General features: G+C 36.1%; 1 protein-coding gene across 1 annotated transcript in view; it reads left to right on the top strand.

Annotated features, from left to right (window-relative positions):
* The window catches only part of LOC135213129 (ephrin-B2-like), a 79,420-nt gene that overhangs the window by 9,079 nt on the left and 57,841 nt on the right, over positions 1–12,500 (top strand). The window lies entirely within an intron of this gene.

Raw genomic sequence — 12,500 nt, 5'->3', positions numbered from 1 at the left:
AAGCATATTTCCTCAGTTTATTATTATTTATTCTCCTCCTTCTCTGCTTCTTATTCTACCTCCCCCTTTCTAATTTTATAGTCCTTCCTCGTATCCCATTCATTCTCTTTATCTCCATCCCACTTGTCAATCAAACGTCAAAGAGTAGAAAGAGTTTAACATAATAATCTCCACCGAATCCAGTTTGTCACAACCGCTTAGTAGTCAACTGAAGAAAGCCTTCTTAATTCAACATAGAATTATGAGTTAATAGCTACTATAAATTAGATTTAATGCAGATCACATTTATATCATATAAATCACTATGGGAGACAGGGATGGTCTTTAGGGATTCCACAATTGTCCGGTATTCAAACCTTTCTTAATTTAACATAGAATTATGAGTTAATTTCAGTGTAAGTTGAATTAAATAGAAATTAAATTTAAATCATCTCATTTTCAAGGGGAGATAAGAATCGGTAATATACATGAAATATAAATTATATTTCAGTCATTCAAAGCGCAAAGGGACCCAAGAGTGGCCTTTAGGGATTCCACAATTGCCCGGAATGCAAACCCTTCTTTGAACACGGGTTCATCGCCAATATAGACGAGATTTCATATAAATTAGGTTTCAGTCGTTTAAATCACAAAGGGAGACAGCAATGGCCTTTAGGGATTCCGCAACTGTCCGATATTCGAAGAAGACGCTCCGAGCATCTTCATTGTCGAGTTCGCTTGGTGCTCGGCCGGAGTTGAGAGAGAGAGAGAGAGAGTGAGAGAGAGTGAGTCAACAGCAGCGCAGCCTGAGTCTCTCACTCAATCCCGTTTTATGATCGGCATTTTGGTCTCTCGGGAGCTAAATGAGATGTTGCGAACGATCCCGGCATAATTAGCTCCCACATACGGCGGGAGCCGGAGCCGACGACGATCCGAAGAACAAACTGAGGAGGCTTTCTTTTTATCTATCATGTTTTTCTTTTTCTCTCTTTCTTTCTTCAGGTTGGCACTGTGTTGTGTTCGTAGAATATATATATATATATATATATATATATATATATATATATATATATATATATATATATATATTATATATATATATATACATATATATATATATATATATATATATATATATATATATTATATATAGCAAAATGGTCTTTAACAGGAATTAGCGTAGAGGAAGGTTTATAGACAAATTATGGAATGACGCAGTACATTACATTACATTTCTCGATTTCAAAAACATGTTAAAATGGATATACTCTCTTCTCTCTCTCTATTCTCTCTCATACTATACTATACAGAGACAGAACAAAGAGAGAGGAGAGAGAGAGAGAGATGGAGAGAGATGGAGGGAGAGAGAGAGACAGAGAGAGAGAGAGAGAGAGTATATCCATTTTAACATGTTTTTGAAATCGAGAAATGTAATGTAATGTACTGCGTCATTCCATAATTTGTCTATAAACCTTCCTCTACGCTAATTCCTGTTAAAGACCATTTTGCTATCTTTCCACATCCTTTGCCATCCATCCTTCAGGCCTGGGCTATGGCATGATATAAGTCACCAATCCCTAAGACTTTACCACCGAGTATAACCAAAACTGAACATAACACCCAATAATTTCCGGAAAGCGGACAGTTTCCCGTTCGCCAGCGACAGATAAATGGAACGAAGCCTATGTTCTGTTGAACGTGACCTAAGACTTACTGTATTAATTGTCACGAAAGCACACTGTTGCGAAGTTAGCTCAAATGTGCCGAGACTATTCTCTCTCTCTCTCTCTCTCTCTCTCTCTCTAGCTTCTCATACATCTCAGGAAGACAGCTTACCAATTTTCACCATTTTATATTTCTCTTTTTTTACCAAGTAAACAGAAAGACAGGAGAGAGAGAGAGAGAGAGAGAGAGAGAGAGAGAGAGAGAGTGAGTGAGTTGAGCAGTAGATAGAGAAGCCCTGAAAAGGGGTCCTCCCCCCTTCTCTCCCCCTTGCCCTAAGGGTAACTGCTAATAAAGAGTCATCTTACTTGTTATAATTAGTTCCCGACAACCTGTTCTCTCGTTATAGTCAAATGTCGTATGTAGACCTTTGACATATATATATATATATAATATATATATATATATATATATATATATATATATATATATATATATATATATACTATATATATATATATATATATATATATATATATATATATATATATAGTATAACGTACATATATATATATATATATATATATATATATATATATATATTATATATATATAATTACGTTCATATGTGTATGTGTGTATGTATGGATGTATGTATGTATGTATGTATGTATGTGGTGTATTTGTATGTATGCCTCACATGTGTATATAAATAAACTGCTGGACGCCATTGCTGAAACCTTGAATAATTTATGTCCTGTAATGTAGATACGGTCTGTATCTTGTAGCTGGATCAAATACAGTTCTTTAATCAGGCCTCATGAATAATAAGGATAATAATAGTAATAATAATAACAACCATTATGATTGTTATTATTATCAACAGACAACAAGATCACTTGATATTACCCTCGTTATCTACACTGCAAGCATTGCAATGAAGCATTGCAAACAGGCGTTGCAAGCAGCAGGCATTTGTTGCGTAATGTCGCTGCGTCTGCATCAAGTCGATTACTTCCAGCGTTTACTTACCAATTCATGACGACGTCGACACGCGTGCCTTGCCTTCGTTAATACGTTAAACGACGCAGGCGCAGTGGTCTTGCGATCAATTACGAGAGAACAAAGGTTCGTTTGGTCCCCTGCGACTTTGTCTTTGTTCCGTTTGAAGGAAGGCGAAAGGAATGTTTATTTTTGTTTTTTAAGCCTTTTTTTAATAATAGTAATATTGTAAGTTGTCTTACAGCCTTTTTTTAATAGTAATCTTATGGGTTGTCTTCTAGTCTTTTTTTTAATAATAATCTAGCGAGTTGTCTTCTATCATTTTTTAAAATAATAATCTAGTGAGATATCTTCTGGCCTTTTTTTTTAAATAATAATCTTGTGGGTTGTCTGCTATCCTTTTTTTAAATAATAATCTAGTGAGTTTTCTTATATCCTTTTTTTAAATAATAACCTATTGAGTTTTTTTAGATAATAATCTAGTGAGTTGTCTTCCTTGGCCCTGGACAAAAGGTGGGTAGATAAATAACTAAATAAATAAATGAATAAATGCAGAGCTTTGGTTGTTATACCCTACGTCAGTAACTCACTTTCCCATTATTATTATTATTATTATTATTATTATTATTATTATTATTATTATTAATTATATTATTATTATTATTATCATTATTATTATTATTATGATTATTATATTATTATTATTATTATTATTCAGAAGATGAACCCTATTCGTATGGAACAAGCCCACCCCAAAGGGGCCAGCACCCCATGCGGCGCACTGTAAGCATTACTTAAGCTTCTTTGCAGTGGCCCCTTCCCCTAGGCCCCGAGCTGCAAGCCCTTTCATTCCTTTGACTGTACCTCCGTTAATTTGCTCTCTCTTCCATCTTAATTTCCTTAACCCTCGTGTTCCACCTTTCAAACCTTTATACTCTCAATTTCCGTTTCAGCGCTGATTGACCTCATAGATACCAGCGATTGGGGTCTGTCTGTCTGTCTCTCTGTCTGTTTGTCTTTCCAATAAGGACAATCATTATTATTTACCATGCGTCTCCCTAAGATCCACGAACTATTCCACAGGCGCCAAGTCCACTCTTTATCATAAAGAGAGACTTATCCAGGTAATCAGATCAGTAACAAGTACAATATTATCACATTGGGTCACACGTTTCCTGATCGTATGATGTACTACATACACTGGCCTGCGCTGAATACCTATACTACGTCGCTTCTAGTATAAACTGCGAAATAGGATTCTTATCGAGACCACATTTTATTTTTCATTATTTCGTCATTTACTTGTCACTGACTTTGCCTCTGTCTTCCTTGTGTTGTATTAGCTTGTTCCTTGATGAATTATATACAGGATAATAATAATAATAATAATAATAATAATAATAATAATAATAATAATAATAATAATAATAATAATAATAATAATAATGGTGAATAAATCCACAGTGGTGTAAATGTAAATATATATTAGAAAAATAAATACAAACGAGTGCTTTTGAACCAGAGCAGGAATATATATATATATATATATATATATATATATATATATATATATATATATATATATATATATTCCTAACATATATTTACATTTACACTTCTGTAGGTTTCTTCGACATTTTAGTGGCTCATGCTATTATGAGATTTCTATGAATGATAATAATAATAATAATAAATTAGCTCTAGGCTGGTAGAAGAAAGAGAGAGAGAGAGAAAGAAAGAGAGAGGGGGTGTTGGGGGATCGGATGCAAATCTGCATATAATTACAAGACGGTGGCAGCTGCTAAGGACCAATTACGCTCCTATGTAAATTAAGCCCAATATCAATTACTCCCTATAAAGCCGTAGATTAATTATACTTCATTATGCATAACGCCACCATACAAAGAGCAATTACACAACGACCTCTTTAATAAAAGCACAAAAAACCGCTCTCTCTCTCTCTCTCTCTCTCTCTCTCTCTACAGCAGCCCTGATCAGTCTAGGTGATTATTAGGTTTGGGAACCTTCTGTAAACGTTCTGACATTTATAGGGGCAGCAGTAATTTGTCTCTCTCTCTCTCTCTCTCTCTCTCTCTCTCTCTCTCTCTCTCTCTCTCAAATAACAGCATATATAATGATATATATATATATATATATATATATATATATATATATATATATATATATATATATATATAATATATATATATATTTCAGCATTCAGTATTCAATTATAAAGTTTTCAGGAGTCCATGATACGAAGATGGGGACTACTACTTGGTCAGCTTCGACGTTGAGTCCCTCTTTACAAATGTTCCACTAAATGATACTATTAATATTATACTTGATGGAATTTTTTAATTGATGATGATACAACATTTCATGGTTTTAATCGGTCGACTTTTAAACAGTTTCTCGATCTTGCTGTGCAAGATTCGATGTTCATTTTTGATAAACAACTCTACTCGCAGGTTGATGGAGTTGCTATGGGGTCATCTTTGGGCCCCATTTTTGCTAACTTCTTTATATCTGATTAAGAATCAAAACTTTTAAACGGTTGTGACCCTAATTTTAAACCATTTTTATATAGAAGATATGTGGACGACACCTTTGTTTTATTTCGACATTCATGGCAGTGTTCCTTGTTTTTAGAATTTATTAATAACGCCCATTCTCAGATTAATTTTACTATGGAGGAAGAGAGCGAGGGCAGCCTTCCATATCTTGATATTAAGGTAACTAGAAGCAACTCAGAATTCACCACGGCAGTATACAGAAAACTGACTTATACGGGATTAACCAATAACTTTTATAGCTCCGGCCAATACTCATTGAAACTCAACACCATCTAGTATATGTTGATTAATAGAGCTCTCAAATATTTTTCCTCGTGGCAAATATTTCATAACGAAATCACTTTCTTGGTAAACTTTTTCAAAGCCAATTCCTTTCCACAAGATATAGTACATAAAAGATACTTTCCAAATTTTTGCATCCGTCATCATCCACTTTTGATGTACCGAAGAAAATATTTCATGCTATTATCCCGTGTTTGTCCGATTAAAAATTTATCTTAAACCCCACTCGTATAACTGAACAGGAAATTCCCTGTCTTAGAGCCAGGCTTGTGTCGAGTAATCCTTTAAAGATCGCCTTCAGCCCTTCGTGAGATCCAACGTTACTTATAAATTCACATGCCCTGGATGTCCTGGCTCTTATGTTGGATCGACTCGGAGGTTGCTGAGGGTCAGATATTGTAGCCATTTAGGCTTTAGCTTCCGTGCAGGTCAGAGATTAAAACAACCAGAATTTTCCAGTATCAGAAACCACTCTATGATATGCAAAACTGAAATTCAAACTGAACACTGTACAATAACTGATTATGTTAAACATCTTGACTAAATAACAACCCTGGAGTCGTTATACATTAAAAGACTAGTGCCCTCATTAAACGGTAATTTGTCCTCATCACCTTTGTACCTGGCATAGTTGTCGTCGCTTCTCTCGGCCAACTTTAACTCATTCCATCTCCACTTCTGATCATGGATCATGGACGGTTGGTGTTTTTAGTAGTCTCTCTTTTATTTACTGCTCTTTTTACTGTTTTTAATCTTTTTTAGACTTTATTTTTAAAATTGTGAATTCCTTGTAGTTTTAAATGATTGTGTATAATGTGTCTTTCTTTCTATTTTCTTCAGACTGATGATGCACTGAGATATATGAGCGAAACGTATCGTATGCAATAAACTTGGTCTTTTACATCTCGTATCTTGAACTCCTTCTGAAATATATATATATATATATATATATATATATATATATATATATATATATATATATATTTATATATATATATACATACATACATATGCATATATGTACATGTATATACTACATACATTCCCGCTCTTGAATGAAACCTGATGTATATTTTTAGGAAAGACCTAATTAAAGGAATATGTGTCCTATCCTTGGAACAATTCCAAAAAGTAGTTTTATTTAGGGGCTGTAATTACTTTGGGTAAATTCAGAAATCGGTAATCTTCAACAAGTAAAAAATGCGCCGAAGTTTCAATCGAGTTTTCTGTACAGCGTGTAAACAGGGCCACCGAAAATAGATGTCTTTCGGTGGTCTCGGTATAATGCTTTTTGAGCCGCGGCCCACAAAACTTGAACCACGTGCCGGTAGTGGCCTATCCTATTTCGTTGCCAGAAGCACGATTTTGGCTAACTATAACCGTAAATGAAATATAAGCTCGTGCGGCTAGACGACTGCAATTTTGCTTGGTTGATGATTGGAGGATAAATGATCAACATACCAATTTGCAGCCCTCTAGCCTCAGTAGTTTTTAAGACCTGAGGGCGGACACGCAAACAAAGCCGGCACAAGAGTTTTCTTTTACAGAAAACTAAAAATTGATGAATATGTTAACCGATTAGATATCTGAACGAGTAAAAAATTACATGTACTTATATATACATAGATAGATAGATAGAAACGTCAACTAAAATATGTTAAATATATAAATATGTAAAGTGAACTCTCCCAGAAATGTGTGCAATGGACAAAGCCCTCAACCAGATCATAACTATAATAATATCAATGATATCAGTAGTAATAATAATAGTAGTTGTGGAATAATCAAATTAGCTCTTAATAGTGAACTCAGGTCACTGAATGTTTTCATTGTTATTATTATTATTATTATTATTATTATTATTATTATTATTATTATTATTATTATTATTATTAGCGGTAGTACTAAGAAATGGTATATCTTCGCATCTATCAATGTTGTCATCAATCACAAATCGCCTGTTTTCGTTGGTCAGAATTTATTTGTCTATTTATTTATCTCGTATCCAAATTTCCAGGGTATCTTTCCGGCTCCACCCTAACCAAATTTCCCCCAGGGAATCCTCGCCATCCCCTAACCAAAATTTCAGTGGTATCCCTCCCGCCATCCAACCCTAACCAAATTTCAGTGGTATCTCGCCATCCCTAACCAAATTTCAGTGGCATCTCGCCATCCCTAACCAAATTTCAGTGGTATCTCGCCATCCCTAACCAAATTTCAGTGGTATCTCGCCATCCCTAACCAAATTTCAGTGGTATCTCGCCATCCCCTAACAAATTTTCAGTCCCGCATTTCTCGCCATCCCTAACCAAATTTCAGTGGTTAAATCGCCATCCACCCTAACCAAATTTCCGTGGCATCTCGCCATCCCTAACGCATAATTTTAGCAGTGGTATCATCGCATCCCTGAACCAATGTCAGTGGCATCGTCTGCCAGCCTAAACAAATTTCAGTTGTATCATCGCATCCCTAAATAACACTTCAGTGGCACTTGTCGCCATCCCTAACCAAATTTCAGTGGATCTCGCCATCCTAAACCAAATTTTCAGTTGGTATTCTCGCCATCCCTACCAAAATTTTCTAGTGGTTATCTCGCCCAGCCCATCAACCTAACCAAATTTTCAGTGGGTTATCCTCCGCCAGCCCACAACCCAAATTTCCAGTGGTATCTCGCCATCTCTAACCAAAACTCAGTGTCCCATCGACGGAAAAAGATCGCCCAGAAACTCTTATTATTTTCATCGTGAAAAACTTCACTGACGGTGAAAGTAACGCTAACATTATTTTCAGCAAGGACAACTGTAACCATCGTCCTTTCCCATCTTTATTGCTATTCCTTTTGTTGTTCTTCTCCATCTGGTTAACCTGTCAGCCCCCAGTTTTGATTGAATTGCCGAAAGGTAAAGAAAGAGCAACAAAGAATGGTTGGCCTTTGAAGAACCGCTCTCTCTCTCTCTCTCTCTCTCTCTCTCTCTCTCTCTCTCTCTCTCTCTCTCTCTCTCTCTCTCTCTCAAGAAAAAGGCGGTTATATTAAAGGAAAGGATATGACCACCCTGTAAGAAATGGACCACTTGAATTTGTATGATATTATTACGTAAAGAAATGGGACCATTGTTGTCCCATCTGCGCTTTTGTTGTTACATTAATTATCATATTCCCATTCTCGTGTGTCTTCTCCTTTTGAAAGATTTCATGAAATATTAGGTCACTTTTATATCGAGCAAAACAAAGAGAAACGGAAACGAAAGATTTGAAGTACCCGGGAAAAAAATTTTAAAAAATAAAAGCAAATAAGAAACGTGCTAATTGTTTACCTTATTTATGCAGACCGAAATTATACTCAGAGCGAATGAGTGGAGATAAGAAACTAGGATAATAAGAGGTTTTATTTATGCTAAAACGGAACTGATAAAGACTGAATTGGAAAACAGAAATGAAAGAGGAAATAAATGTGTAAGAACTCTACGTAATTGGATGCACAGTAAAAAGATAATGGGGAACTGATGTGATAGCATTAAATAAACTTAAGAAAAAAGTTTTATTTTACAAACTAAGGGGAACATAAATGGCGGAATTAAATATGAAAAAAATTCGAAATGAAAAGGGATACATGACCCCTCTCCAAAAAACCTGTCTTTTTTTTTTTCCCTTTACTTTTTACACCATCTCTCACAACTGATAATATATATCCACCGTCCAGAAAAAAGAGATGGGGGGGGGGGGGTAGGGTGTCCCGGAAGTGAATCCTTCTTTTGATTACGCTAATCAAAACGTCACGACGTAAATTACACTCTACGTACGCCGTACGTACACACAAACACCCACAAACACACATACACACACACCCTGGATGCCATAGTTTCCGTGGTCCCAACCATGGCTGGGACCTTTGACCTCCGTTCTGGTCCCTTTTGGGGGGTGATTGGTGGGGTTAAAGGAGGAGAGAAGAGAGAGAGAGAGAGAGGGAGGGGAAGGGCGAGGAAGATTGGGTTGAAGAATGATGAAAGGAGGAGATAAAGAGAGAGGAAAAAATGTAGAAAAAACTGACCTGCAACATTGTCTTGCCTGTTTATTTGGAGTGGGAGCCATACATGGACAGACTGACAGAGGGACAGAGTGGAAGAGAGAGACAGACCAAGACGCAGACAGACGACCTGGGAGACAAGGTTAAGGACAGGAAGAAACACAGAGAAACATGCAGAAGGAAGATCGAGCGTGACAGAATATGACACTGGAGGACAGATTTAGAAAAAAAAATCTGACGAATAGACGGGACAGACAGAGACAAAACGGAGGACAAAAAGAGACAGAACAGGATCTAAATAGAAGACGCAGACTAAGATACAAGAAAAAGGACAGACAAAGGAAACCATATCATAAGGGACAAGAAAATAGACAGACACTCGGGAAGCAGACAGGTCTGGGAGAACATAGAACAGAGACATAAGAATTGACAGAGTACTGGAGAGAGAGAGAGAGAGAGAGAGAGAGAGAGAGAGAGAGAGAGAGACACAGTAGTCACTGCCACACTCATACATAAACTTAATGCTGAAACAAAATTGAATTTATCTTGATGAGAAAAAATTTCAGTTATTCAATTACTCAGTATTTCACTTAGTTTATCTCTTTGGTTATCATTATCTGTTCACTGCATCTATCGTTATTATTTATATCATTCCACTTCCTCTGCATTTTTCTTGTCACGTGACCAGTTTAAATCTATGCCAAGTATCCAGACAAATGCATGAAGTAAGGAAAACATAAATGATAATGATAATAACAAAGTCATGGTTGAAACTAACTTGCCAACCAGCCAAATAAATGACTGAAGTAATAGCAACATGAATTATGATATTAATAACGAAGACACATTTAGAATCACCTCGAATGATTAAAGAAGACAAGAAAACCTCGACTGTGGGAAACCGCCCACAGAAACGAGCCGAAAAGACGCCAAAATCATTTATTTACCCACAGAGGAACCCGTGTCGCCTACCATGTAATTATTGTAATTAGGGATTCTTCGCTCTGTGCTGCTACTTAATAAAAGTTTCGGGACCTCTCTCTCTCTCTCTCTCTCTCTCTTATATATAATTTATATATATAATATACCTATAATATATTAATACTATATATATATTATAAATAATCAATATAATACATCTATATTATAAGAAATATATATATATATTATATATATATATATATATCCTTATATAATTATATGTAAATATATTATATTCATATATTTATATATATATATATATATATAGATATATTAAATATATATATATATATATCTTAATTATTAATATTTATATATAAGAAAATTATATAAATATAAATATATATATATTAGATATTATATATATTATAATATATATATATTTTATACACATCCCAACACAACTATAAACCTCTCTCTCTCTCTGTCTGTCTGTCTGTCTGTCTCTCTCTCTCTCTCTCTCTCTCTCTCTCTCTCTCTCTCTCTCTCAATTCCTGTCTCTTTACCGACGGATACAACGGCAGTTTTTGCATCCTTAATAGAAATATAATTGCCAAATTCGCTCTCTCTCTCTCTCTCTCTCTCTCTCTCTCTCTCTCTCTCTCCGCCGTTCATTTTAATTCCTATTTCTGTTGTAACTTATGAATATACAGCGAGAACTCTCCAATCATACCAAGGTTCGCGCAAAAAGGAAAGACCAAAATCTAAAACTGGGGAAGGAAAATGAAAAATGGGCATTTTTTTTTTTTTTTTTTTTTTTTTTTTTTTTGCCGAGAGCCAATGGAAAGGGTAACTTCACTCCCTTATCTAGCCCAGTCCCACGGACGAAAAGAATAAAAAAAAAAGAAGAAAGAGAAAGAAAAAGGAAGCAATACTCCTGACCCTTTGAAAGAATTGGGGTATTATGGAACTAGGAAGAAAGGAATCGTAGTGGTATTTGTGTCCCAAAGAGAGTTTTCATGAAATGTACAGACGTGAGGTTTGGAAATTAGAAGTAGGTATTTCACCGCTACCAAGACTCGTTCGATCTAAGGTATTACTTTCTTAATCTATTCCAACTTTCTCACCCACCCAACGCCCAGCCCCCAGTCCCCCTGCCCGATTCTGACAAGTGCTTTCTTCAGACCTCATCGGTTTGTCGAAGCTGTCAAGCACACAAGTGTTAATCTAGTGTGAGAATATTTCCGAGCTTAAATAATACCGGAAATCTTTTACTTATTTTCAGGACAAACACGCACAGTTCGTTTCTTTCCGTGTTTTTTTGTAGTGCCGTCAGTGCACTTCACGCGGTGTACTGTAGGCATTACTTAAGGGTTTTTTTGCAGCGTCCCTTCGGTCCATAGCTGCAACCCCTTTTATTCGTTTTACTCTACCTCCGTTCTCATTCTCTTTCTTCCATCTTACCTTCCACCCTCTTCGAACAATGGATTCATAGTGCAATTGCGAGGTTTTTTTTCCTGTTGCACCTTTCAAACCTTGCTGCTCTCAATTTCCATTTCAGCACTGAATGACCTCACTCATCATACGTCCCAACGCTTGGCCTTTGGCTTAACTTCTATATTCCATTCCTATAATCCATTCATGTTCATTCTTGGTCATTCACAATGCAGAAGTGGTCCTCCCACTTATGACACCAGAAAGAAGGAAAAATATGCAAATATTGCACCACCCACCCCATACCATCCTAGCCAGTGTTACCATCCAAAGACAAAAGATAAAAACAAAACAAAACAAAACCCTAACCACACTGTAAACGAAAATGACATCGCTCCCGACGGAGGAACAATCAAGTAAGAAAAATAGCCGGTCAAAATGAAGCAAATGATTAACCCCACCGATGTCAGGGGCCATTACCAACATCGTAAAATAGGGGAGCCGAGAATTTCCTGACGTCACATCCCAAGAATGTCGGGTTGCGGAGCGACGGTGTCAGTTCTGGGTCGTGTGAGGGACGAGGTGTGAGAAATCGAGCCTCTTGTATCAGTAGTGGTAGT

This window comes from Macrobrachium nipponense, chromosome 42, assembly GCF_015104395.2.
Source record: "Macrobrachium nipponense isolate FS-2020 chromosome 42, ASM1510439v2, whole genome shotgun sequence".
NCBI classification, from domain to species: domain Eukaryota; kingdom Metazoa; phylum Arthropoda; class Malacostraca; order Decapoda; family Palaemonidae; genus Macrobrachium; species Macrobrachium nipponense.
The sequence above is the reverse complement of the archived record's forward strand: the minus strand, read 5'-3'. Positions and strand labels throughout refer to the sequence as shown.